This window comes from Rattus norvegicus, chromosome 2 (genome assembly GCF_021556685.1).
Source record: "Rattus norvegicus strain SHRSP/BbbUtx chromosome 2, alternate assembly SHRSP_T2T, whole genome shotgun sequence".
NCBI lineage: Eukaryota > Metazoa > Chordata > Mammalia > Rodentia > Muridae > Rattus > Rattus norvegicus.
In genome coordinates, this window is record NC_141535.1 from 248,708,537 (window position 1) to 248,733,612 (window position 25,076).

At 42.1% G+C, this 25,076-nt stretch overlaps 1 long non-coding RNA gene across 4 annotated transcripts in view; it reads right to left on the bottom strand.

Annotated features, from left to right (window-relative positions):
* Window positions 1-9,453: 9,453 nt before the first annotated feature.
* LOC147996638 (uncharacterized) overlaps window positions 9,454-25,076 on the bottom strand; it is an 80,072-nt gene continuing 64,449 nt past the window's right edge. Inside the window, exons 3-7 of one of the 4 annotated variants that reach the window (XR_015672789.1) lie at window positions 23,954-24,015; window positions 20,514-20,564; window positions 19,856-19,906; window positions 19,214-19,297; window positions 9,554-11,149 (exon numbers count right to left, since the gene is read on the bottom strand). This is a non-coding gene — a long non-coding RNA (uncharacterized LOC147996638). Of the gene's footprint in view, window positions 11,150-19,213; window positions 19,298-19,855; window positions 19,907-20,513; window positions 20,565-23,953; window positions 24,016-25,076 lie in introns of all 4 variants that reach the window. The other 3 variants (XR_015672788.1, XR_015672787.1, XR_015672786.1) reach the window with 3 other exon arrangements.

Sequence of the window (25,076 nt, forward strand, 5' to 3'; positions counted from 1 at the left end):
CATAGCCAGATGCATCTGACTCAACTGCAAATAGGGAAGCCCCAAGCAAAACAGAATGTCGCTTCACTTAATGTGGCATTGCTTCTATGTGTCTGTAAATCCACTACTTATACCCATGCTAATGTAGAGAGGGTCGGCACTGTGAGGCCTTAAGAGTGAAGGCAGAGAAACTGTAGCATTCTCAATGGGGCTGAGCTCAGAAACGGTGCCAGGCAACCTAGTGGTGATGCATCTCTGGGTCACAGATCCAACTGTGCAGCAAATGCTGGCACAGGCAACTCCTCTGCCATGGTTTTCTGATCATTGGATACTTGTCTCTGTTCTAAGTGTTCTCCACACCAGTGAGGTCTCTTTGGTAGGCCTTTCTTGGATTCTATGGGACTACGGGTTATATTATGAGTTAGAACTTTGCTTTGTCAAGGTAGTTTCAACTGTTGGATAAGTTATTATAACAAGAACACTGACTGGTGTTTGGGTTTGGATTATGTCCCAGACTCTCACATGTATCTCTAAGTGTAGGATAATTAATCGGTTAAATTATTAATAACTTCATTCAACTGTGCTGTGTGGGAGCTCACTTGAAATGAGATCAAACTCCTAAAGTTTTCAGCTCATGGCTCAATGCTGAGAAGGAATACCTCATGTCCCAAAGATCCGCACAAGTTACTCTCCTCACCAATATTGGGCCCCATGGACAGCAGCTCTGTTCCACTGCCAGCCCCAGCTGTCTCTTTCTAATTCTTCTTTCTTGATTTGGCTGTTCTGATATTCACATGCAGGAAATCTTACTGTATTCATCCTTCTGGGGTAAGCTTACTTTACTTAGCATAATGTCTTCCAAATTCATCCACCATATCGAGTATAGCAGGATTTCCTTGTTTTGTTTTGTAACTGGGAAAGATTGAATATTTACATATGAAAGAATGAAATTTAATACTATGTTTATGGCACACACACAACAATATATTAAAATTTTAGACACAGGACTGGAAACTGAAACTCCTCCAAGAAAATCAAGTGGAACAGTTCTGTATACATGGGGCCAACAACTACAGCTGAGCCTTATAGGAAGGCAAAGTTACCTTGGCAGGATGACTTCAAATCCAAAGGTTTTGGCACAGCATATGAAAAATCTGGTCATGACAGGGATCTACAGAATGGATAGAAACACTGAGAGCCGCAAATATGGTTAGGGATTGAGAGACGAACCACATGGGAAATGCCTACAACTCAAGAGCAAATGACAGCAAACAATAAAAACATGATCAAGGGATCAGATTGTCTTGGAAGGCAACATGCAAGTGGCCTGTAGGTACAGGGCAGATGGTTGGCATTGATGGATATAGAAGGAATGAAAACCAAAACCACAGCAAGACACCTTTTTGTGCATGTCAGTATAGCTATCATCAAGGCACAAGAGCTAGTGAGTACATGAAGGGACATCACTTGTATAGTGGTGATGTGAATATAAATAGGCTGTCATATTCAGCCCTTACTCACTGAGACATCTCTCTGGCCCTGAAATCAGGATCTCAAATCTCAAAGATGTGTGTGTGTGTGTGTGTGTGTGTGTGTGTGTGTGTGTGTGTGTGTGTGTGTGCGTGTGTGTGTGTGTGTGCGTGTGTTTGTGTGTCTCTGTGTGTGTGTGTCTGTGTGTGTGTGTGTGTCTGTGTGTGTGTGTGTACGTGCACTCATTCTGGCACTGTTTACAATAGTCAGGATGTGAAAACCACTTAGGTGTCCTCAGCTATGGAATGGATAAAGGAAGTGTGAGATATATCTACAATATGAAGTACTTAGTTAAAATTTAAATAAATAGTAATTTATTGCAAGAACCTAACACGAGCCACCCTGGTTACTTTGTGTCACTGTGATAAACACAGATCAAAACCAACCTGGAAAGGAAGTGTTTTACTTCAGCTTGCCCAGGTCATAGCCCCTCACCAAGAGAAACCAAGGCATGGAATTTATGACAGAAACGTGAAGGCAATAACTGAAGTGGGGCGGGGCAAGGAGGGTGGTTAAGAGATGGCTCAGCAGTTAAGAGCACCAGAGGACCCAGATTCAATTCCCAGCATTCACATTGTGGCTCTCAACCATCTGTAACTCCAGTTTCAGGAGATCTGATGCCCTCTTCTGACCTCCAGGGACACCAGACATGCATGAGGTTTTTCATGCTGGCAAAACACCCATGCACATAAAATAAAATAATAATTTTAAAAGAACCAATGGTGAGACCATTGAGCAATGCCACTGGTGTACTCCCTGTGACTCGCTTAACCTGCTTTTTATACTGCCTGCCCACTGGTCCCTTCCACATTAACCATTAATCAAGAAAAAGCCCTCATAGACAGGCACACAGGCCAATCTGTAGGAGTCAATTCTTCAACTGCGGTTCCCTCTTCCAGGTAACTCTAGTTTCTGTCAAGTGGGCAAAAAACAACCACAGGAATAAACAGCAAAACATTTAAAATGCACCAATCTACAAAACAGTGCTATGGAACCCCACTGTTACCTCTGTGCTGTTTACTCTGTAGAAGATTCTGGAATCAGCCACAATAGGAAGTCCTTGGAGGAGCCATCTTAGCTGTCTGTATCTTCTGTGGCTAATGCTACACCAACCATGAATAATTGTTCAATGTTTGCTGATGTGTACTCTATTTCTGAAATGAGTACTGTTCTCATTCCATTCTGCTGCTATAATAAAGCACTCTGACCAAAATCACCCAGGAAAGGAAAGGCCCATCATTGAGGAAGGTCAAAACAGGACCTCAGGGCAGGAACTTGAAGTAGAAGCCATTGAGGACACTGCTTGCCAGCCTGCTCACAAGCTTATGCTCTTCAACTAGCTTTCTTATACAGCCCAGGACCACCTGCCTGTTAACATGCTACCCATGGTAGGTTGGGCCTCAACAACCAAGACACTGACCCACAGATACATCCACAGTCCAATCTGAGCTGGGCAATTCCTTAATCTCAATCAAGGCTCTCCTCTCAAATGACTCTAGGTTGTGTCAAACTGATTATTAAAGCAACCAGGACAGGAGGTATGGGGAATTCACCCTTCACGAGGCAAAGATACATGGCTATGTTGCTGACCAACAATATAACAGAGAGGAAAAGTGACAAATGGGGACAAAGGGTAACAGCTTCCCATAGTTGATTTTCAGAGCTAGAAGCAGTTTGCTGTCCTAGAACTGCAGAGGAAGAATGGCACTTACTATGCACTTTGGAGCCACCATCCCCACAAGCATTGTGGAAGGAGGGCTGATGCAGGGAAAGAGCACCCTTCAGTGCTGCAGGAGAGAGACAGACCGTATGCAGAGAGATGCCCTTAGATTCTCTCAGTACATTTCAAAGCTCAGTGGGCTCTGCCCCATATGTGTTCAAGGCTGCTCCCTGACACTAACTATAGATGTGGTGTGTTGGTCCTAACAAATCTCCTGAAAAAACTTCATAAAGTTCACAGTGGATAAAACTGTAAAACTAAACTTTATAGACAAAGTTTAGTATTCACAGAACTGGGTTTTATTTCTAGAAACCACACAGTCAAGAAATAGATATTGAGACCCAGGCATCCATGCATAATTTAATGGAAGGACCCTCTGTGTTTGATTTCCTTTGGGGATGAAAATATACCATAAACTTGGCTCCGTGGAAAACTATGGGTTCACTTTCTACTATTGACCTTTTTTTTCTCTCTCTCTCAAGCTCCCAAATCACTAGACAGCAAGGTAGCACATAAATTTAACAACTGGTGGTTCAGATGTGGCTCCTTTAAGTGGTGAGATCTCCATTGTCTCCCTTGGTGTCTGTCATGGTGTTTTCCCATCCAGTCTCCAAACCAGCACACCCAAATATCCCAAATATATCATCATGGTTGGAGGGAAGAAAGTACCTGAAATCAGACAGTCACTGTCCATCCTCTCTTCTTAAACCTACAGGCCTCCGTAACAATGCCCCTTGCTTCTAGTTGCCTAAATCCCTCTGGAATCAGCTGCCTAAGTCCATGTCTTGCAAAACTTGGGCTGTACCTCCAAATGGCTAGGGATGTCTTGCTTAACCCCTCCTACACCATGGACCGTGTCCCAGTTCCCACTCATGCCACTTTCTCCTTGAAGCCTCTGCCCAAAGCCACATGTTCAGTTTCTAGATGCTTCTGTTCAGTCTGTCCTGCATTCTCTAGGACAGTTTGTCTTTTTTAAACCATTTGGGAGTAAAGCTGATGCCCTCTATCCAATTTCTCCCTATGCAGGTACATTATTCCAAGATTCTCTTGGGTCACACTCACATCCTATTGTATAGCAATTTGTTTCTAGTAAAAAAAAAATCCCATTTTAGAGGAAAGCTTGTTAAGACACAGAATGTTCTTCTAAAGGGAGGAGAAAGTCAATCTTTCTGGGAAACTTCTTAAAACTCAGGAAGCCATCTCAAAAGCTCCAAGAAATTCCTGAAACTGACAAGAGGCACTAGCCTATCTCCCACCTCTCAAAGTTTATATCAGCAGTAAGGACTGCTGAAAGACATTCTTAGACCAGCCAAGCTTCCTGAAAGAGGCATTCTCTAGCCTATTGAGCTGCCTGCAAATGGTACAGTGAGCTCCAAGGTTCCAGCTTTCATGAGCAATCACCCATGCAGGGGTGGAATTTTACTGCTGCATGTAAAAGCATTGGTTTTTCTATGCCCATCCTTGCTCTGAATTAATGACCCAGAGGTGTTTATATTTATTTATTAGCTTCTGGCACTATAGCTGGGCATATTCTAAGCCATTCTATTCTGACCATGCTGGCCTGGCCTACTTTACAGCCATGTGGCCCATTCAGCCTGGTCTCCTGATGGCAACTTACCTGGTCTCTCTGGGCTTGGAAGTCCTGCCTTTCCCCCTCCTGCCTAGCTATGGGCTGATCTACTCTTTAATTTTGATAGAGAATAATGTTTATAGTATATTGAGTCAGGAGATGCTTCATAATAATGATTATACCAAAGTCCAGACTACAACCAGCTCTTTCGGTACAGAAATCAGCATTTGAGCACACAGTGCATAATATCCCCACCTCTCCCCAATATACCCCAATAGACGCCTCTTCCCTTGAGTCCTTTTGCTTGTGAAAGTAACCCCTTGTCTTCCTTAGAGTTTTCTGTTGCTGTGATAAAGCACTATGACCAAAAGAAAGTTGAGGAGGAAAAGGCTCATGTAGTCTTACAGCTTATAAGTCCACCACTGAGAGACACCAAGGTAGGAACTTGGGAAAGGAACAAAGACAAAATGCATGGGAAAATGGTGCTTTCTGACTTGTTCACTATAACTGTGACCCATCCCATGACCACCAGTTCAGGGTTGACACCACCCACAATGGGTTGGTAAATAAACAAACAAACAAACAAATCATCAACTAAGAAAATACTCCCAAAGCCTTCTATACCGGAGGCATTTTTCTCAGTTGACATTCTCTCTTCTGAAATGACTCTAGCATATGTCAAGATGACAAAAAAGTAGCCAGCATAGCCCTCACCCATAAGTAACACCCTGTAAGTAATACCAACGAACTTGTTGGTACCAAGTTGGACTTGCAGTATCCTCATTTTGGTCTGACATCAGTTCCTTATGTGAGCAAAGTTGGTATACATTCACTTCTCCCCATAAATAGTGTGGCATAGCATTTACACATCAAGACTGATGTGGAGATTCGTAGTCCACAGATCCTCTTACGTCAACACCATCCACAGATTCTGTATTCTATAATTACTTATCTCTCTCCTCTTTTAAGGATAGCCTGAATCAGGAAGTTGGGGTACATGGATAGAAATCAATAATAGCTTAGCTTTGCCTGTCCTTTTTCATCAAGCCCACTCCTCTAAGAATTAAAAGGCCTTGTTTTCCTTTTTCTGGACAGCAGAGATGTCACTATATTACAAGGGTTTTCCTGGTCGCCTTCCAAGGTTTTAAAGATAAAACTGTGGAGCTGAAAGCAGCACAGAAGAGATAAAAACACAAAGACAGACACTTCAAGTGATCTGCAGTATCTAAGGAAGGCCTCGTCTCCTAAACATGGAGGTGATTGCTTTGATTTTAGCCATCAAGTGAAGCTTTTCAATACACAGTCCAGGACAAATACAGGGCAACTTTAAAATCAATGAGATAGTGGGTGAACATCCCACCCTGAGGTACATCTCCTCAGAAAGGGCTGTGTATCAATGTATCAATAATTTGTGGACAAGATCCCTTTATTAAGGACCCATTTTTGTCCAGAACTCATTATACTCATATTCAAACCCACCCAGGATAGGTTGGGCCCTCCCCCATAAGACATCAATTAAGAAAATACCCCCAATTGTTTTTTCCAATATAAAAATGTGAAATTGTTCAAAGGCCCTGTGCTTCCAAGTACAGTTCTCACAGTCAATAGATCAACAAACAAATAATTTCAGGTCCTACCTCTCAGTGTAACTGAGTTGCTAATGTATGACTACTGCATTGGGCTAAAAGCTAAACAGAGCAGTCTGCAGAAGTGGTGCCCACCTTCTTGTGTGTGAGCAGAGGTGAGGCAGCACTCCAAGCTGTCAGTCTCTTCTCAATTACTTGTGCCCATGGTCAGCACACTGCCACTATTTGGGATCAGCACAGTCCCTGCTGAGGACAGTCAGAAAAGGTCAGAGTGAGTATGACAAGAGGCTGATGCTTAGCACAGGCCTCTCAGTAGGTCATGATGATGCCCTGAGTCCGAATGCTCATCACGAGCTGAATGTTGACATGGCACTGAACCCTTCAAGCACTTGACGAATAATGTTCCTCATGGCTCCAACTTACACATTCATCTGAGATGGAAAAAGCACAAATAAAGTAGAAAACTCTTTCTCAGCATGTTAACCATACTTATTTTTCTGCTATTAGAATTTTGTTCTTTCAAAATTGAAAACATTTGTCCAGAAGTTTAAAGTGAGTTTTTAAACAGCATGAGGTGGAATGGATAAGGAATAATACAATCATTCAATGAAACACCATAGAACAACAACAACAAAAACAACAACAACAGAAACCAATAGTCTTAAGCCACACGAAATAATATGGGTGAAGTTCACAAAATACCAGATAAAGAGCCATGACACAAATAGCATAGCATATACTCTAAACTTCAATTTAGAGAAAGACCAGCCTGGGATGACTGTACTGAGAGCTGGTGGTACCTAGGGAAGAGAAGAGCAGAGACTAGAAAGGAGCCAAGGGACCTATGAAGTACCATATTAATGTTTTGTTTTCAAGGCAGGCCTGCTTATATAGAATATATATTGTGAAAATGCATCAGCCTGTACCTTTTGATATGTATACTTCATATACATAAGGTCTCAATAAAATTTATATTGATATTCCTCCTTTTAAATTTGCTGAGTACAAAATTAAGGCTAACACCATTACACTAAAAATATCTCCTGTGAGAATAAAATGAGATTAAATTCTAAAAACTGCCCAAGACCTTGTTTTCATATAAAACCTCCTCTGTGCTGTTTTTGGAAGGCCAATGCTAGCTAAAATGTCTACCTGTGAGAAACACCCCGCCTATTGCTCAGCTTATGTCTAGTGCTGATGATGGAGACAGGAGGAAACCAGGAACCCAGAGAAGAGAAATGCATTGGTGATGTCATTTGTAAATCTTTCAAAACCAAATAGAAGAAAACAATTCAAACCTAAAAGTAACCATGTACTAATTCCTATGAGGTATCGATAGTTACAGAACACAGTCAGTGGGGTGCAAATTTTCCCAATAAAAGCTTAACCTAAGCCTGTCAGTGCCACTGTCTCATGTTAGAGTAGGAGTGAGAAGGGTCCTAACTCTGTCCTTGTTACATCTCAGTTTTTTCCTTATGGTCATGGTCTACTTGAGTCGAAGTGACAGGGGATGATTTTCTCACCCTGAGTCTGTACACATAGCAAGAATTGGGAAGCAGCCATCTTCAAACACAGTCAAGCAGAATTGTGAAATGTCAGCCAAACAAACCCTCTGCAATTCCAGACCAAGCTGCCTCAGGCCAAGGCTAAAAAAAAATTGATTTTCCTTCCATATTGGCAGTAGATCTGCAAGGTGGTTTATAAAAATCGCTCAAGGAGAGAGAGGATGCTCAATTGTCCAAACGGTCATGTAGCACACATTCAGTCTCTAGCATCATATGAACTGGGTGCGGTGGCACACACCTGTAATCTTAGAACTCAGGAGGTTAAGGCAGTAGGATCAAAAGTTTAAGGTCATCTTTGTCTATGTAACACACCTGAGGTCAACCTGGGATGCATGACACTTTGGAGAGGGAGGGGGAGAGAGAGAGAGAGAGAGAGAGAGAGAGAGAGAGAGAGAGAGATACAGAGAGACAGAGAGATAGAGACAGAGATACAGAGAGACACACAGAGACACAGAGAGAGACAGAGAGAGGAAGAGAGATTGAGGGGGGTTTATTCAAGAACTATGAGGTAGAAAAGCATTTCTAATAAGCTTCAAATGCTCCTCGGTTTGTCAGTTGGCAACCCAGCCTCTTCTCTTGTCCTAACATTCAATAAATATCTCTAAAAGCCATATGTGCCTGCACACAATCAATGGCCACTTGAAGTTTCTTCCCACAATGGTGCTCTTGCTGTCACTATGTTAGGAATAAGACTTACAGACACTTATCCAGATGTTTGGACTAGCTCATATCCAGAACTATATTAACACTAGAGAGTGAACTCCATGTGTTTACCTTGATGTAGAAGGCAAAACATAGCCAGGAAAAGAAAAGTCTGAACATTCAATAATGTATAAATTCTGAATGCTGATGCTTTTATCATTATGCAAAATGAAGAGAACATTTTTATTTAGGAAAAGTGTACTTTTTTTCAGAGAAAAAATCCTATTTTCAAAAAATAAAAAGAGAATAGAAAATATGGAAGATGGGTTAAGCAAAAAGAATCTCTTAAGTATGTGAGAAAATGTGAGCTGGATATAAAGCTCAGTTTCGTTGTTGTAATTGTTGCTGTTGTTGTTGTTGTTGAATACATTAATCTATCAAACAGTGTTTCTGTTCCTGTTGGCCCACTTATCCTCTGATTCACTGAGGAGTCTCTACTAAATTCTAATGGATCAAAATGAATGTGGTGAGATGACATTGTTCTGTTGTATCTAAGCTATTATGTGGAGAGTAGTTTGAAGGTATTATTCATTGCCTTCCTAGTCCACAATCTCTTCCGAGTAAAGCTATATTGAACTTGATCATAATTCTTCAACTCCAGAATCTTCATGTAGCTCTACATGATTGATACCCAATCACTCAAAGACCTGTGTGGCCCAATAGGGAAAGATGGAACAATCAGCCAAATTTTTGTTTATTTCCTTGTTGGGAGAAGAGAGTAATAGAGGGAACTTGTTGGTTTAAGCAAGCAGGAAGAAACTTGAAACCAGCTAGTCACATTAACACAAAAGAAAGCTTCCTGAGTGCTTGCTATTGACAGCCTTTAATACAGCTGAAACCAAGAAGGGTCCTCCTGCTCCATCCTATGTGTGGCATGGGCACGTAACTACACATATCATTCATGTAGAACACATTTATTGACAGCTTCTCTCCACCAAGCACAATGAACGACAGACTCTGTAGATTCAAAGTAACTAGACTCTTACAGACCCCCACAGTTCAGTGGAGAGAAGAGAAGGAAGCCAGGTCAGTAGTCAACAGGGAAGCCTCACCTAGGCTTGCTGCAGTTAAATGGACCATCTCTCTCAGTTTAGCAAAGCTCATTGTACTTGTCCTTGCAGAATCTCATGCTCCCTGAGCCATTGGAGGTAGCTCTGTCCACGCACATGTGTCCTGCTTTCTTAACTTTTTCTTGTTGATGATGATTTTGTTTTGCTTTTGCTGTTTTTAGACCATGTCTTTCTTCAAACTCTCCAACCACTGCTCAGCCTCCAAAGTGCTTGGGTTATGGCTGTCTGCCCTGTGACTATTTCATAAACCTTAATGTATTGCTTGGGTGTCTCACCAAGACCCTGAGGAAGTGCCCTATCTTGTCTGTGTTCCCCCAGTCCACAGAGAATTCCTCCATGCACTCAGTTATAGAAACAACTCAGAGGCTGCTCCTGTGCAAGGACCTCTGAAGAAGCTGGGCTGTTGGGAGAAGTTCTAGAGAAGACCAACTTCTAAAAAAAAATGCTTACATATGTCACAGACTTTCTCTGCAGAGGCCATTACAAACAGAAAAGCATTGAAGTCTCACATGGATGGTTGGCTCTGGGTCCTGGGATGTAGACCAGCACTACTTGGCTTGAATGCTGCTAATACAGACAGTATGAGTGTTATATTTTAAAATACAGAAAATTCCCCAAGGAAATTTTGATCTACAAATAAAATCTCTGAGATAGAAATATATTGATTGAGGTCCTTTTGATTTTAACCAACAAAATACAACTGAATCTAATTTGGAACAGTGTGAGCTTACTTCGGGTTTTGGAAAAAGTTGTGGCAATCAGCTTTGAGTAATCCCTAAAGGAGACAGAAATTCCGGTGCCACCATGTCTGCTTCACTTCATCTTGGCCTCAGGTGTCACCATGTCTGTTTTGCCTCTTCTTGGCCTTGAAACATCATCTCCTTGTGTTGAGGTTCCTCTATTCTGTAGCCCTCCCTGTTTAACTTCATTATCATTGGCAGGTCTCTCTTTAAGTCACATTGGTACGTGTCTAAGGTTAAGGATTTCTACAGATGTAATTCACTACCTGCATATGTAGGGTTTCGGGTCCCGAGTTCATTCAGGTGGGACGCAGGAGGTGACCACGTTTACCCCACATCACAGTCTGAGGCATGGGACAGCCAGAGCTGGATCGTGGGTCCCAGAGTCTTCGAGGAGGCCAGGGGAGGGTCTGGTTCTCAGGCTCCTGGACACCCAGGTACTGCTGGATGCTGCGGAAGAGCTGAGAATAGAGTCGGGTGCCTGCGGGCTGGATCAAGCCAAGGGCTGGGAATAAGGTGGGGTGAAAGGGGGGAAGCTCCAGCTGCTTCCATGGGGAGAGTTCTTGGTTTAATGGCAGAGATGGGCTTGAGCTTGGTTTGGTGGTGGCCATGGCTGGGAGCGCAGAGAGGCCTTCTTTGGGAGGTTCTGTAGGCAAAGGCCTTCTCCGCAGTTCCCCATGGTGGATCCTAATGAAAAGAGAGACAGTCCATGGTTTTAAGACATTTATTGTCATGGCAGAAAGTGAATGGGTAAAATCATACCACACTTCTCAGGGTGGGCCTGAGATTAATACCTTTTGCAGAGTAGAGTGTCTGGGAAGGGAAGTTCATTGACTAAGCCTCCAGGCCTTTAGGTATCTCATTAAAATGGAGATCTGTTTTGAGTCTACAGGACCACAGGTCACATTCTCTACCTGTGCAAGGATTTGGGGCATTGCCCTTACATGACTGATGGGCAAAAATCTATAGAGACAGGGGCCTAGTGCCCAGGAGTCAGCAAAACACCTACCATCCCTTCAGGGTCACCGGGGTTTCTAGCCTTAGCTCAACTGGGAACCAGGTATCCTTTCATGGTCCCACATGTATATACTTATGAAGTCCCTGTGAATATATGCTTCAGCTCTCTTAGCTCCAAGTCAAAACTCTACACGCAAACAACGGCTGTGAGGAAAATATTCACTCCAAATACTATCACACTTACAGAGCTAAGACTATACTAACACAAAAGTTTCTTCAACAATCCGAGTGAGCAATGAAGGGGGAAATTCCTAGAAATGAAGCAACAAGTGGTAAGTTCAACAAATGCCCACTAGGAGAAGTGATTAGAAGAAAAAGTGAGAATTTAAGTATAAATTTGAGTTAGCATGAGTCCCATAAGAGTAAGCATCCTAGGCAAATATTCTCTTAAATATCTGCTGCTTTGTGTGGTATACCTCTCCTCAAGCTATTAGTCTGGAGTGCCCCTCCAAAGAAACACTACAGACTGTGGCAACCATGGCCTTGTTCTTGGTGGCCCACCTAGACCTGATGGTAAGCCCCCATTGCTGAAGACACCACCATGTACATTGGTCTCAAGACATAGAAAAATCAAGTTAGTACTGACAAGAAAACTTCCTCTCTACTGGCTAGCTTTCCAGGGACTGAGAGGTGCTGTGCAGATTGCTGAGAGAGAAACATCACCAATAGTCCTAACTGGATCTAATCCTCTGAGCTACAACAACAACTGGTATAGCAAGATACATCCAAAGGTGTAAAAGTGGCACTAATGTTACAGGGGCAACCACTTGCTTTCTGATTGGTTTAAGGCCAAGTGCAGGGATAAAACACATGACTGGCACTGCATGTCTGAACAAGAACCCATGTTTTAGGGGTCAGGGGTCTCACAGGACCCATGGTGAACATGCTATTATTTGGTTAACTGGACATAATAGCAAACTCCCCGTGAAAAGAATACAAAGTGCCAGGTAGAAAGGTTATTTAGCACATGTTTTTAAGGACTTGATTTTACTCTGGGAAGGGAGACATCTCAAGAAGAGCAGAGCAGTAGTGACAAAGTATCTGTGTGGCTACTCTTTTCAGAGCAGATGGTAAGGTGAGGGAGAAAGAGAGAAATGAAGAGAGGAAAAAGCTATAAAGATTATTTAGAGCAGGAATGAGCAGAGTGGGAGTGTGGAGTTAGAGAGACGTGAGCAGATCCAGGATCTTTCTAAAGGTATGGCTGCTGACACTCACTACTGAAGACAAGGACAAAGCCTGTAGCCAAATGTTCAGATGCATGGGGTGTGACGTTTCTGTATTCTGCAGTGAATTATAAACTGACTTTGGAAACTAAGGGTAGAGGTAGCCATGACAGGTGTGAGCTCCTTTCAGGCATCAGCGAGATGGTGTGTAGAAAGGTAGGCACAATCAGCCATGTTAGGAAAGTAGCTAAGATTGGAGGCTTAATTTTGAGTCATTTGCTATAGAGGCTTTTTAAAGCCATAAACTAGCTGAGCTCATAAAGAGTGACTGGCCATGAGGAACAAGAAAAGTTGAGCTCCAAGACACAGTGGAGAGGGATGTTAAATTCCCCATTTTTCTGATGAGAAAACAGGCTCAGACATAGTAAATAATGAGTCTACACACTTGGTAAGCCACAGCCCCACATGTCAAACCAAGACTGCTGAAGACCATTAACCATGCAGCGTTTGGTGGTGAACCATGACAAAATCTGTGCAGTGAAAGCAGCAATCCCAGAAATCACCGAGAGTCTGCACGACACAGTCTTCCAAACACCTATCCACACCCAGTGTTCCCTAGGATGTGTGAATCAGAGGTCTGGGACCATCTCAATGAGCTTATGGTTAGCAAATCTTGGAAAAAGTCATAAAAGACAGTCTTCAGGTTGCATAAATGGCAGTGACACACAGTCAGGATACAGCAGTGGGAGACCCTTCTGAGAGAGACCAAAACACATGTAAATAAATAGATGGTTTGATTTCAACAGATAATTCCAATTCAGCTGATTGGCTGATACTCCTCAATTCAGACTCGCCTAAAATAATCAGAGTTCTTTCACACTATATAGAGTCTTCCAGGATCTCAGCATCTGTCCAGTACTAGTCTGTGATGGCATGAACCGAAACCAGTACTACCAAACAATGAAGTCTCCAGGCCTTCTCTGTATGCCCCCTACATAAAGCTGGGAGTCCTTACACACACATGCAGATGCACCTGGAGGCCTTTGGGAAAAACGTGTAGATTCGCTATATTGTTCAAGATGTTGTCTGCACATGAAGCTACTGACAGTACTTGAGATTCCTCCAAATGGGATGTTATTAATGAGAAAAGGACTATAAGCTTTCTCATCAATTAAGAACTTGTATCCATCATACATTGAAATACAATTTGTATCCATTGCCTAAAAGGATTGTTTAATAAGACCAATTGAGGTTAATCTCACCTGTGCCTTTCTTTCTATTTTTAACGTGTTACCTAAAAATGTAAAAATGGGCTTGAGTGGCTTGTACTGTTCACTGAGGACAGCCATGAGGACACATGACCTTGTCAGTTTTCTCAATGTGTGGTAACCACCTCATGTGCTGCACTCCTGCCGTTCTCTGCTTGTGACTCCATAAAGACTTTCTCAGAGGATCTTCCAGTTATCTCTCTACATGTCAGTCTCTATTCCGAGGCCTTACCTTGTCAACCTGTCCCATCTGGACCTGGAGTGAGTGCACCTGGCAGATGTCTGTGAACAGCTAACCCCTCTGCTCTCCTTGCCCAGGGCCACACAGATGATGGATTGCACAGCCCAGAATCATTCAGGCCACTTGAGGCCTGCCCTGGTGTGTTGTCTATGACAACCACAGCTAGGCCCTTTCTCTAAAGATTAGCACAAGAAACAGATTGGAGTAAAACTCATCAGTCCAATTTACCACTCATTAGCGGGTTTATGAAGACCAGTTGTGAAAGAGATTGAAACTCAAAGCTAATGTGACATCGTGAATTATCTCATTGACAGTTTTCTGTGCTGTGATTCACTCTCATTAGAAAAGGTAAGCAGGATCTGGGTTATTACTGCACCGTGCCTCTCCTTTTGCTGCAGCACTCACGGGAACCAAACGCTGACAATGATGCTGCACTTTTACTCCTAACACTGAAAGTCCTGCTTCCATTCTGTTTCTCTGAACTGTGATTTAACAGTGCTTGATTCATACCACATATCCACACTGATCAGGTGTCATTGGTTCTCTCCAAAAGCATTTGCTTCTATAACAACATGGTTACATTAAGGTCCCTTTATCTTAATAAAGTACTGTTCTTCATAATGTATTTTGCTTGTGCCATGAACCCATTCCTGTGATGCCACCAGCTCCACACAGGACCATTTGGTCACATCCAAGAGGCCCTGAGTTATGTGTTACCATGGTGACATAGCCTGCATATATAATAAAAACCTGACGTTCAAATGTATTTAGAAATTCAAAAGTCCATGCTATCTATAGTTACTTATCTTGAGAGCATTAGAGATAGAAGAAACATGTTGCTTTCTGTCTCATCAAAGCCTGGAGAGGGTTCTTTACAGTGTCCAGGATCAGATCTTCTTGGGCAAGTCCAGAAATACACTTCCTGTATTTCTTACTTTGATTGTTCTGATACAAGTTAATTTCACTTCTCCTAGGTAGGAGAAAAATGTACTAATGCTGCTATTTCTCATAGTGCTGGGTTCTTTGGTGCCTTTTGAGGTGAAACATGATAGATCTTCTTGCCTCTGTAGCTCTCCAATGCCATTTATTTAATGTTGGTTACATCATTAGTCATGTAATAACGCTATCATTCATCGCGCCACCTGTGAATATTGGCTTCCGGTGACTCTCTCAAAGCGTGTTTCATTGATGATGGTCACAAATGAGGTTTTAACCCAGAATTTTGGGAGAGAGATGTATCATAACTCATTATATAATAATTGAACTCATTGTTCAAATTTTTATACTATAAATGGAGAAACACACTTATCTTCTGATGAACTTATGCCATTTTTCCATATTTCCAGTGTGATCTCTTTGGATGCTTGCCACTTTTGCTTCCCACATACCATCAACAGGGAGAATATTTGAGAAGCCTATGGGCAAGGTGAAAGGAATAACCCCATTAATCAAAAGAATAGCTATCACTGAGCAAGTGCAATCAAAGATTGTCTAGGGAGAACATGGTGGTGACAACCTACCAGAGTCAAAGGTATTGACTAGAGAACCCTCAGAGAAAGTAATGGAGGTTGCCTCAGGGAGACTGCCTGTTATCTGATGTAGAATGCTCACACTCATTAGGGTAGGTGCCCTGGTTTCCAGGAAGGATATAGTGTACATGGTATTGAAGATATCCACCCCATCCCCATAGTCTTCTACTCCTGAAGTCCAAAGACATTTGACCACAGTTGTACAATATCATGTGTACAAGCTTGGACATGCAGCATAACTAGGAGTTAAGTTGGACTCAAGTCTGTCTGTAGCCAGAGTTTGGACTTATTTCATGGTACACAGAAGAACCATATATGCATTGTCATGTGATCCTATAAAAAGAAACAATATATTGGCCAATGGGAGCATTTTTCTCCATCCCTCCATTCTGGCCTTGAATATAGCACACAACTCTGAAGAGGTCTCATTGGCATGGCTTCCAGAGCTCTTCAGAGCATCTAGTTATCGGGTGAGATGGTCAAAGAGGAAGATCTAAGACTACCTCAAGGGGAACATAGAGCTGTGACTTATCCAGTCTTGTGTGACACCCTACCTAAATGGCACTGCCAGCTATGGTCTCTTGGTCAGAGGAAGAATAGTTATAGGTTTTAAAGGAGATATGTGTTAGGTCTAGACTGTTCCTGATGGAGCCACATGTTGAAGGCTTAGACTGGTAAGTCCATGATGCCAATGAGAGATGATGAATTCTACAGGAGGTAGGCTTTGCCAATGTCCTGTGCTTAAGGCATGTATTTAGGTCATGTGTTTAGGACACACACTAGAAAGGGACTCTATGACCTCCATCATATTAATCAATATGAAACAATAAGAAACTCATTGTTTCTTGGCAACCATGAAGTAGACAAACCTCCTCTCGTTGACACTCCCACCAAGATAACTACAGCACCACAGGCCCAAACTGATGGAGTCAAGTGACTGTGGACCAAAACTTCTAAAGCCATGAAACAATTTGTCTTTCCTCCTTAAAAGTCAGTTATGTCCGGTGTTTTTTAAGGTGACAGAAAGCTGATCAATGCAGGAGGCACCCAAAACTGTAAGGGTATATCTTCTGGGTTTGGATGATACTAGCTGTGATAAATTACATCTGGGGATGAAAGGCTTTGAAATATCTTCAAGGGAAATCTATGAGAAAACTACATCCTCATGTAAAGCTGGGAAAGGGGCTATTCTAGTCACTGTAGTCATGGTGTATCTGTAGTGATGCCTGGTCACCAACCTTGCAGGGTTATTTTCTGACACCTACTTTCTCTCAGATGAACCTCACACTCGTGCCCCTGGTTATCCTAACTCTCCCTGATCACCACTGCAGGTTCACTCTTGTTCACTCTTGTTCACATCCACTTCAGCCTGGAGATAAAAACCAGCTCAGGGATTTACCGTACTATCTTCTTCCAAAACTTACTGCATTAGTGAACATTTTTCACATTCTATTCCTGTAACCTTCATAATTCTGAAGTTGAAAGTGTCCTGCATTACATTGACACTGTTGATGTAATCTATTAAAAGCATGTAGTGTTGGGCAGATCCTAGTGGTAAAGAGAACTGTGATGCCAAATTGTGTGTAATTGTGTGTATCCTCTCTTTCTCTCTTCCAAGCAATGCATGTGATAGCAAAGGTGTGACTTTTAAAGCTTTCAGACCAAGGTTCAAAGTCTCCTTTCATGATTGGCCCAGTCTCATTCTGTTGCTGGTATAAAATACTCTGACCAAAAGCAACTCATGAGAGAAAGAGTTTGTCTTACACATCTGGATTACAGTCCATCACTGAAGAAAGTCAGGTCAAGAACTTAAGTCAAGAACATGGAGGCCAGCACCATTAGGGCACTGCTTGCTGGCTCAACCCCAGGCTCATGCTCTACTGGTTTTCTCATATAGCTCAGGACACCCTGCCTGGTGCTGTCCACCATGGGCTCAGCCCTCTTTCATTCCCTTATAATCAAGACAAGACCCCAGAGACATGCCCATAGGCCAATCTGAACTAGGCAATTTCTCAACTGAGGTTTTCCTCTCAGAGGAGTTTAGGCTGTGTCAAGCTGTCAATGCTACTGGGATGTGACATTTATTTCATCTCTCTGCTTTGATTTTCTTTTCCTTTTTTTGAAGAATGGGGTTAATAATACTGGCACAGTAGGGTAATTACAAAGATTAAGCGGGATGCTTCATGTAAAGCCCCTGGCAAATGCATAGGCGAGTATTCTAGATCATTCCATGCTGCTTTGCTCTTTCACATCCACACACAGGGTGTGCTTGGTCACACGAGGCACAAGCATATGCTCTCTCAGGCCCAAATGAGTCTTGCTCACACTTCTGATCTATTCCACACTTTGAAGTAAACTTAAAGCATTTGACCCTGTCAGTAATTAGGCAGGGGGAGTAGAAGATTATTTCAGAAGTGAGCAGCATTCTGCCTCAAGTTGGAAGCAGCATCGGGCTTCACCACTATTTGGCAGAAGTGCAAGCAATTTAAAACCACCACTCTCATCATTATGTACTACATCTACATGCCTTTTTTAACTCTACACATCTAGGTTTAGATATAGAGGTCTCCATTTATCTTCAAAATGGTGCCTTAAATGCACCAATTTTGGAATACATACTTAAAGAGAGCCTCTTGTCTCACCCACACACAACCTCTCACTATTCTCCAGGCTAACCAGGATGACTTACAGTTCAAAGAAATGTGGATTGTATTTTTATTCCCAAAAGAATAATGCCAAACACTATGCTTTGATTTTACTCTTCTACCCAGAGCACTCACAGGAATTCCATGTATCACCAGGTCCTTTTCCCTACAACTTTGGAAGTGAACTCTCTACAGCCCATATGCCAACACCTACTTTCTAGGAATTAAGGTGGAAGATTTGAACACAGGTCCCCCTTGGGTGATCTGGTCTTTCTCTCATTCTTAAGCCATGCTGTGCTCTGAATACCAGTGTCTGTCAAATTGTAATGCAGATTATAATGTGCCTTATCACCCTTTAAAGAACTGTGCACATGCCACACCCACTGCCATCCTGATAGAATACTCTAGAATATATATGGTGGTAGTACTCAAGTGTCTATGTGCTTTTTCAAGTTCCAATGGGTGTGATGTGTATCATTGTTGAGAACCATTCTTGGGAATTGACAGTTGCTCCTGGATATACAATAAAACCTTCTGTCTCAGTCACTGTCCTATTATTATGGAAGATACCATGACCAAGACAACTCTTACAAAAGAAAGCATTTAATTGTGTGCTTGTTTACACGTCCAGAGGTTTAGTCTATGATCATCATGGCATGAAGTATAATGACAGGTAGGCAGGCATAGAGCTTAGTGCTTGGATCCTGAACTGCAGGCAGTCAGAGAGACAGAGACTGAGCTTGGAATAAGTTTTTGAAACCTCTCAGTGCCTCTCAGTGCAACAAAACTATATCTCCTAATCTTTCCCAAAACAGTTCCACTCTCTGGTGATTAAGCATTCAATATATGAGTCTATGGGGCTATTCTCATTCAAACCACAATACCTACCTCTCTGAAGATCCAGATCCAAGAAAATTCTCAGGCAGCGTTGCCAAACTATTCATGCAACTCTATTATTTAGAGTGCATACCCCTGGGTATGTAGAAAGCCATGTTGGAAAACTATTGAGCACAATTTCCCTGTATTAATAAGAACAATGTGAGGACAGGAGTGCCACATCAGTAGCTGGAGAGTGGACACTGCCTTTCTGATGTTTCACACAACTGCAGAAACGTTCTAGGCATCCATGGGTGTTCCCTCAGCTGTCACACTAATATGTGAGCCACGTTGTATTACTACACTTCTTTTCAATTCTACTCAAAACGCATCCAGGACCTGAGCTCAATTCTTCAGGCATCCATGCCATTAGACTAATTCCTTTTTTAAATCATTTTTTTAAAGTGAGACTTTAACATAATTAAAATATTTCTCTCTTCCATCTCCTCACTCCAAACTCTCCCATACATCTGTCCTTCCTTTCCTTCAAATTCATGGCCTCTTCTTTTAATTGTTATTGCATACATAAATGCATATATGTGTAGTGGCTATTCCTGGTTGTCAACTTGACTATATCTGGAATTTACTACAATTCAGATTTGGAAGGCTCGCCTTTGATCCTTATCTTTAGGCTGGGAGATACAAGTTTCTTACCTGGATCTTGTTATGGAGATCTTGAGGCAAAGTGGCTATGAATCCCAGGAGCTTAAGGCAAAGAGATCTCTGAGTTCAAGTTCACCTGGTACAAAGCAAATCCCAGACCCAGGCATGGTGGTACACACCTTTAACCTGGGACACACCTTCTGTTAGAGACTTACATAAGAACATTGGTAGAAGGAAGAGTCTCTATCTATCTATCTATCTATCTATCTATCTCTTTTGCCTGCCTGCCTGCCTCATGGGACGGAGCCACTGCTAGATCCTTGGACTTCATTCATAGCTGTTGCTGATCATTGGGGAGTTGGACTACAGACTGTAAGTCATCAACCAATTCTCTTACTATATAGAGACTACCCAGACTCTAGAGAGCCTTGATTAAAACAATATGTATACATACATATTCATAAATATATAACCTGCTCAGTCTGTATAATATTGCTTGTATGTATATTTTGGGGGATGGTACTAGGCAACTAATTGGTTAGCATAGTTCTCAACCGTGCCCATGGAAATTACTGTTCCCAGACACTAAGGACTGCACTTACTTATCACAGCACAGTCCTGTGATTTCCTTTGGCCAACAAAATGAAAATAAAGTCATATGTCACTCCATGGAATAAGATAGAACCAGAAACGCACGGTTTAAGTTTACCTCATTCACTTGCTGGCTCCTTGGTCTTCTCCCCATTGATGGTGTGATCCCCTTGTGTACCAGAACAACAAAGACACCTTAGTGAAACATGTAGGATGTGGTCCTCATCTAAGACAATTATTGTACAATACTACATCTGGACATGTAAACCCTCAAGATAATTTTTGGGGTTTCTCTTCCTTCTACCTCTTCCTTGACCTCATGCTGTTTTTCATGCTTACCTCATCTCACTCTCTAGCAATGCAGATGTCTATGTTACTGGCAGCACTCTTGGTTTTCTGAATTTCAACCCTTTCTCCTCCCACTGAAATTTCTAATCATATTTCATGACTTTGCTGATCTCTCTCTCTCTCTCTCTCTCTCTCTCTCTCACTCTCTCTCTCTCTCTCTCTCTCTCTCTCTCTCTCTCTCTCTCTCTCTCGATGTAGCTCTCCATCCCTTGATTTTTAGTGCCAGGTTGTGAATCTTACAGCACCCTTGTCACTCGCCTACAGCCTGGGTTACAAGTCCCTCAAGTGATTTCAGTGACCAAGTATAGAAGAGAATGTCTTTTTTGGGCTCTGATATTTCATTTTCATTCTATCCTTGCAAAACCAGAAGCTCATACTCTTGGATGTATATTCTACACATTTTAAAGGAACCCTTGGGACTGGGGAAAAGGCTCAGTTGGTAAAGTGCCAAGCAAGCATGAGGATATGAAGTCTGTCTTGTGAAATTGGTGAGCTCTAGTTCAGTAAGACCTTGCTTTAAAAAGAAAACAAAAGGAAGACAACTGACACCCAGCAGCTCTGGACTGTACACACACACACACACACACACACACACACACACACACACACACACACACACATACCCACACACATGTGCACACAGGAACAAGTACATGTGTACATATTGCATGCAAAAAAATTAAACTAAAGAACATCCTATAAGAACCATTAACTAAAAAAATTTCTATTTTAAAATATCTCAAGTCTATAACTCTGGCTCTCACTGAACTCAGCTTTTATATTTCATTCAACTCTTGGGACCCTGAAACTCAATAAGCTATGTTAGCTTGATCAACTGCCTTCTGCGTTTTCTTTCCATCTTGACTTTAAAATTCAATGTTTTTCTTCTGATGCAGACAGGAGGCATGGCTGTATTGGACTCTTCTTACAGGGGACTGGACCATACTCCCTTCTTAGTATTCAAGAAGCCCCTGACTTCTTGGCCTTCTTTAGCAGAAAACATTGTTTTTCCTTAATCTATGTGAGCCTGGCCACCTCAACTGGCTTGCAGTGGACTTTATTGTTACATCTGTACGCAATAAACTACTTTCTGAAGTATGCTGTGTTTCTTATGTAAATAAACTTGAAAATTAAAGCCCCCCCTTTAAATTACACTATTTTTCTAAGGTTGAGAAAGCTTCTGCGTGATGTAAAATTACTTCAGTATTTATGTGCATCATAGCTAATTGACTCTAAATGGCTTTGATTTCCAAGTGTGAGTGATGAATCACTCACTAATCGTTTTACAGGTCAATTCATGGCATCTTTTGATGAGCTACCTAAGGGTACAGTGGGTGAATGAGCTTCAGAAGTGAGGATTTTAAGTGATGAGCTTTGTGGAAAAAGCTTTTATAGTAGCATTGACAGGAGATGGGAAAATCAAACCACAGGAATGGTTTTTATAATGGAGCTGATTTGCCCTAATAAAATCTAAGGGGCTTGTATGAGGCAGAAATGGTGATATTCTTAACAGCTGAAGACAGCTGTACTGTAAGTGCTAAAGCCTTGAAATGAGGAGTGAGTGAGCAGAGAGTGTTTAGTGACTGCATTCATATCCAAACAGCTGTTCTCCCACAATCGCTTAGCAAAGCTCCAATCTCAATTGCAAGAGGTCTGGTGATAGTGTAGACTCAGGGAGAGGCAGGTTTCATGTGAGCAATGGCTGCCACATGTTTCTCAACCAACCCTGGTTAGGGGTTGTCACAGTTACCCTCATCACTGTGACAAAACCCGACAGAAGCAACTGAAGGAGGAAGACTTTATTCTGCCTCATGCTTTGAGGGCAACAACCATCATGACACAAAAGGCCTGGGAGCAGAACATGAGGCAGCTGGTGGCTCATGTCTGCAGTTAGGAAGTAGGAAACATGGATGATGGTGCTTAGGTCACTTTCTCCCCTTTATTCAGTCAGGGACTCTTTAACCCAGTCTAGAATCTTCTCTACAGATAGATTTACCCAGAGGTATGTTCCTTAAGTGATTCTAGATCCTGTCACACTCATTAGAGACGTCAACTCTAGGTACTCTCAAAGCCTGCACTTAACCATTCCTTAATATTTTCCTTCCTTGTTCACCAAGCTTCCTGCTTGATACCCCAACCCATCAGCACAGGGCTATAAAAGACCTGGTCCCCCACCCCATCAGAGCATGAGCTGTGTGAGTTTGAACTTGGTCTGCTTTGCTTACCATTACCCTCTAAGTACCTTAAATAATTCAAACCACATAGTAGACACTTTACTATACTAACTGAGTGAGTCAAGATTATTTATAAATCAGGACTCCCTGAGGCCATTTCCCAAGAATAAAAGCTAAACTTTAGGCTGAGATTATGGCTCAGTTGATAAAACTCTTGCCTCCCAATTCTGAGGACCTGAGTTCTGACCCCCATAACCCACAAAACACCTGGATGTAATGATGAGCACTGTAATCCCAAGGTGGCAAGATGGGAGGCAGAGGCCTATCCAAGCTTTCCTAGTGAGGTCCCAGGGCCAATGAAAGGATTTGTCTCAAACAAAAGGACTGAAGTCCCTGAGGAACACCAGGGCTATCCTTTGACCTTCACATGGATGTATATACAAATATACACACTCATGTATAGTGCATACACAGGCACACACATATACATACACACACATAGACAGAATGTGTAAACAGGAAAGAAAAGTCCATTGGCCTTCAGACCAATAGTACTATCCATCTTCAGCATAGCGAACCAAATGTGTGCAATTATTCTATCAATTAAAAAAATTAAAAATATTTAAAAGTAGAAAGATGCATTAATTAAATGATAAATTTTCCTTCAACATAAGATCAAGCCACCATGTGTCAAACACAACTGAAATTCTTTTGGACCCATCTAGACTGGTCAGACATCTGTCCTCAGTGAGAACTGAACTGGAATGGGAGAACCTCATCTGCCCATGCTTCTAGCTCCTCCTGAACAGGTTCCAATAGGAAGGGGTTGTTAGCCCGTCAGAAGGAGGAGGCAGCATGGTTCTTAGTGTCAAAGAAGGGACCCACACTGCTATGAGACAAGGCAAACAGCCATCTTGAGGTGTAACAGAAATACGATATATGGCTATAAACCAGTTAGGACTTGTCATTAAGCTTGAGGTTTTATTTGGTGGCTGCTCTGAAAGTGCCAACTACTAGTTACCTTTTAAAGCATTACCTGTCACAGGTATCTCTTCTTCCCTGGTATATCTTCGTCTGTCCCCAAGTGTCTGATCAGGGCTGTAAGTAAAAGGTTAAAACAACATACAGGTGAGTGATGGAGAAGCAGACATATGCATGATGAGAAAGCATGAGAGTACACGGTAGAGAAGCAAAAGTGTACATGCACAGAAGCACTCTGCAGAATTTATTTGCAAAAAGTAAATGTCAAGTTTAAGATCTCAAAATGAAATATAAGATGATACTACTGCTTTTAATTCATGGCAGCATTCAAAATGCTGCAATGAGACACATAAACATGCTGCAAATGGTTCCAGGTTATGTACATGCAGATAGATCTTGCCAATGATGTTTAAGTGCTAAGAGTCAATAGGTTAAAACAAATATACTCTACATGACATTAATTCAAGTTAAAAGTTTTAAAACGGTAAGTGTTCTTCTAAGCAATGATGCTGTTCTCTACCACACTGTCACATCATGCCCTTGTCAGGGGAAATAAGCAGGATAACAGAAGGCCTGCCCTGGTGTGCCTGAGAGACAGAGTGCAGCATATTAACTAATCCATGCTGCCATTCTAATCACCACTCTTCCCTCCTACCAGAAGACATATCTGAGGAGGTTCTTCACACAGCTCCTGCACACACACACACACACACACACACACACACACACACACACACACACACACACAGAGTCCAAGTTTGCCCTCATACAGGAACACAAGGTCACGCTGCCTCCGGAACTCTAAGATGTGCAAGATGCCCTTTAAATGCTTCAAGACAACACTGATCTAAGGCCTTGAACTCCTCAGCGTGAGGACTTCTTTGCTCACTGTAATGACAATAACTTATAAATACTGTCTGTATCACAAACCTTCCATTGCCGATGCGGGATATTCCAACCATCCATTGCTTTTGCTGACTCAAGCTACCAGCACACATTTTCCCTAAAGATTCAATTCTTCCTTCTGCTATGTCAGAACCACTCCCTCGTCACAGATTACTTACCAGAAAATAAAATATCAGAACTGATGCATGATCGTCTCTCAAGAAGCACTCCTGTGAAAGCTTTAGCATGGCCAGTTCCTCTACAAAAGGAAGATGGGGTGGCGCACATACTCA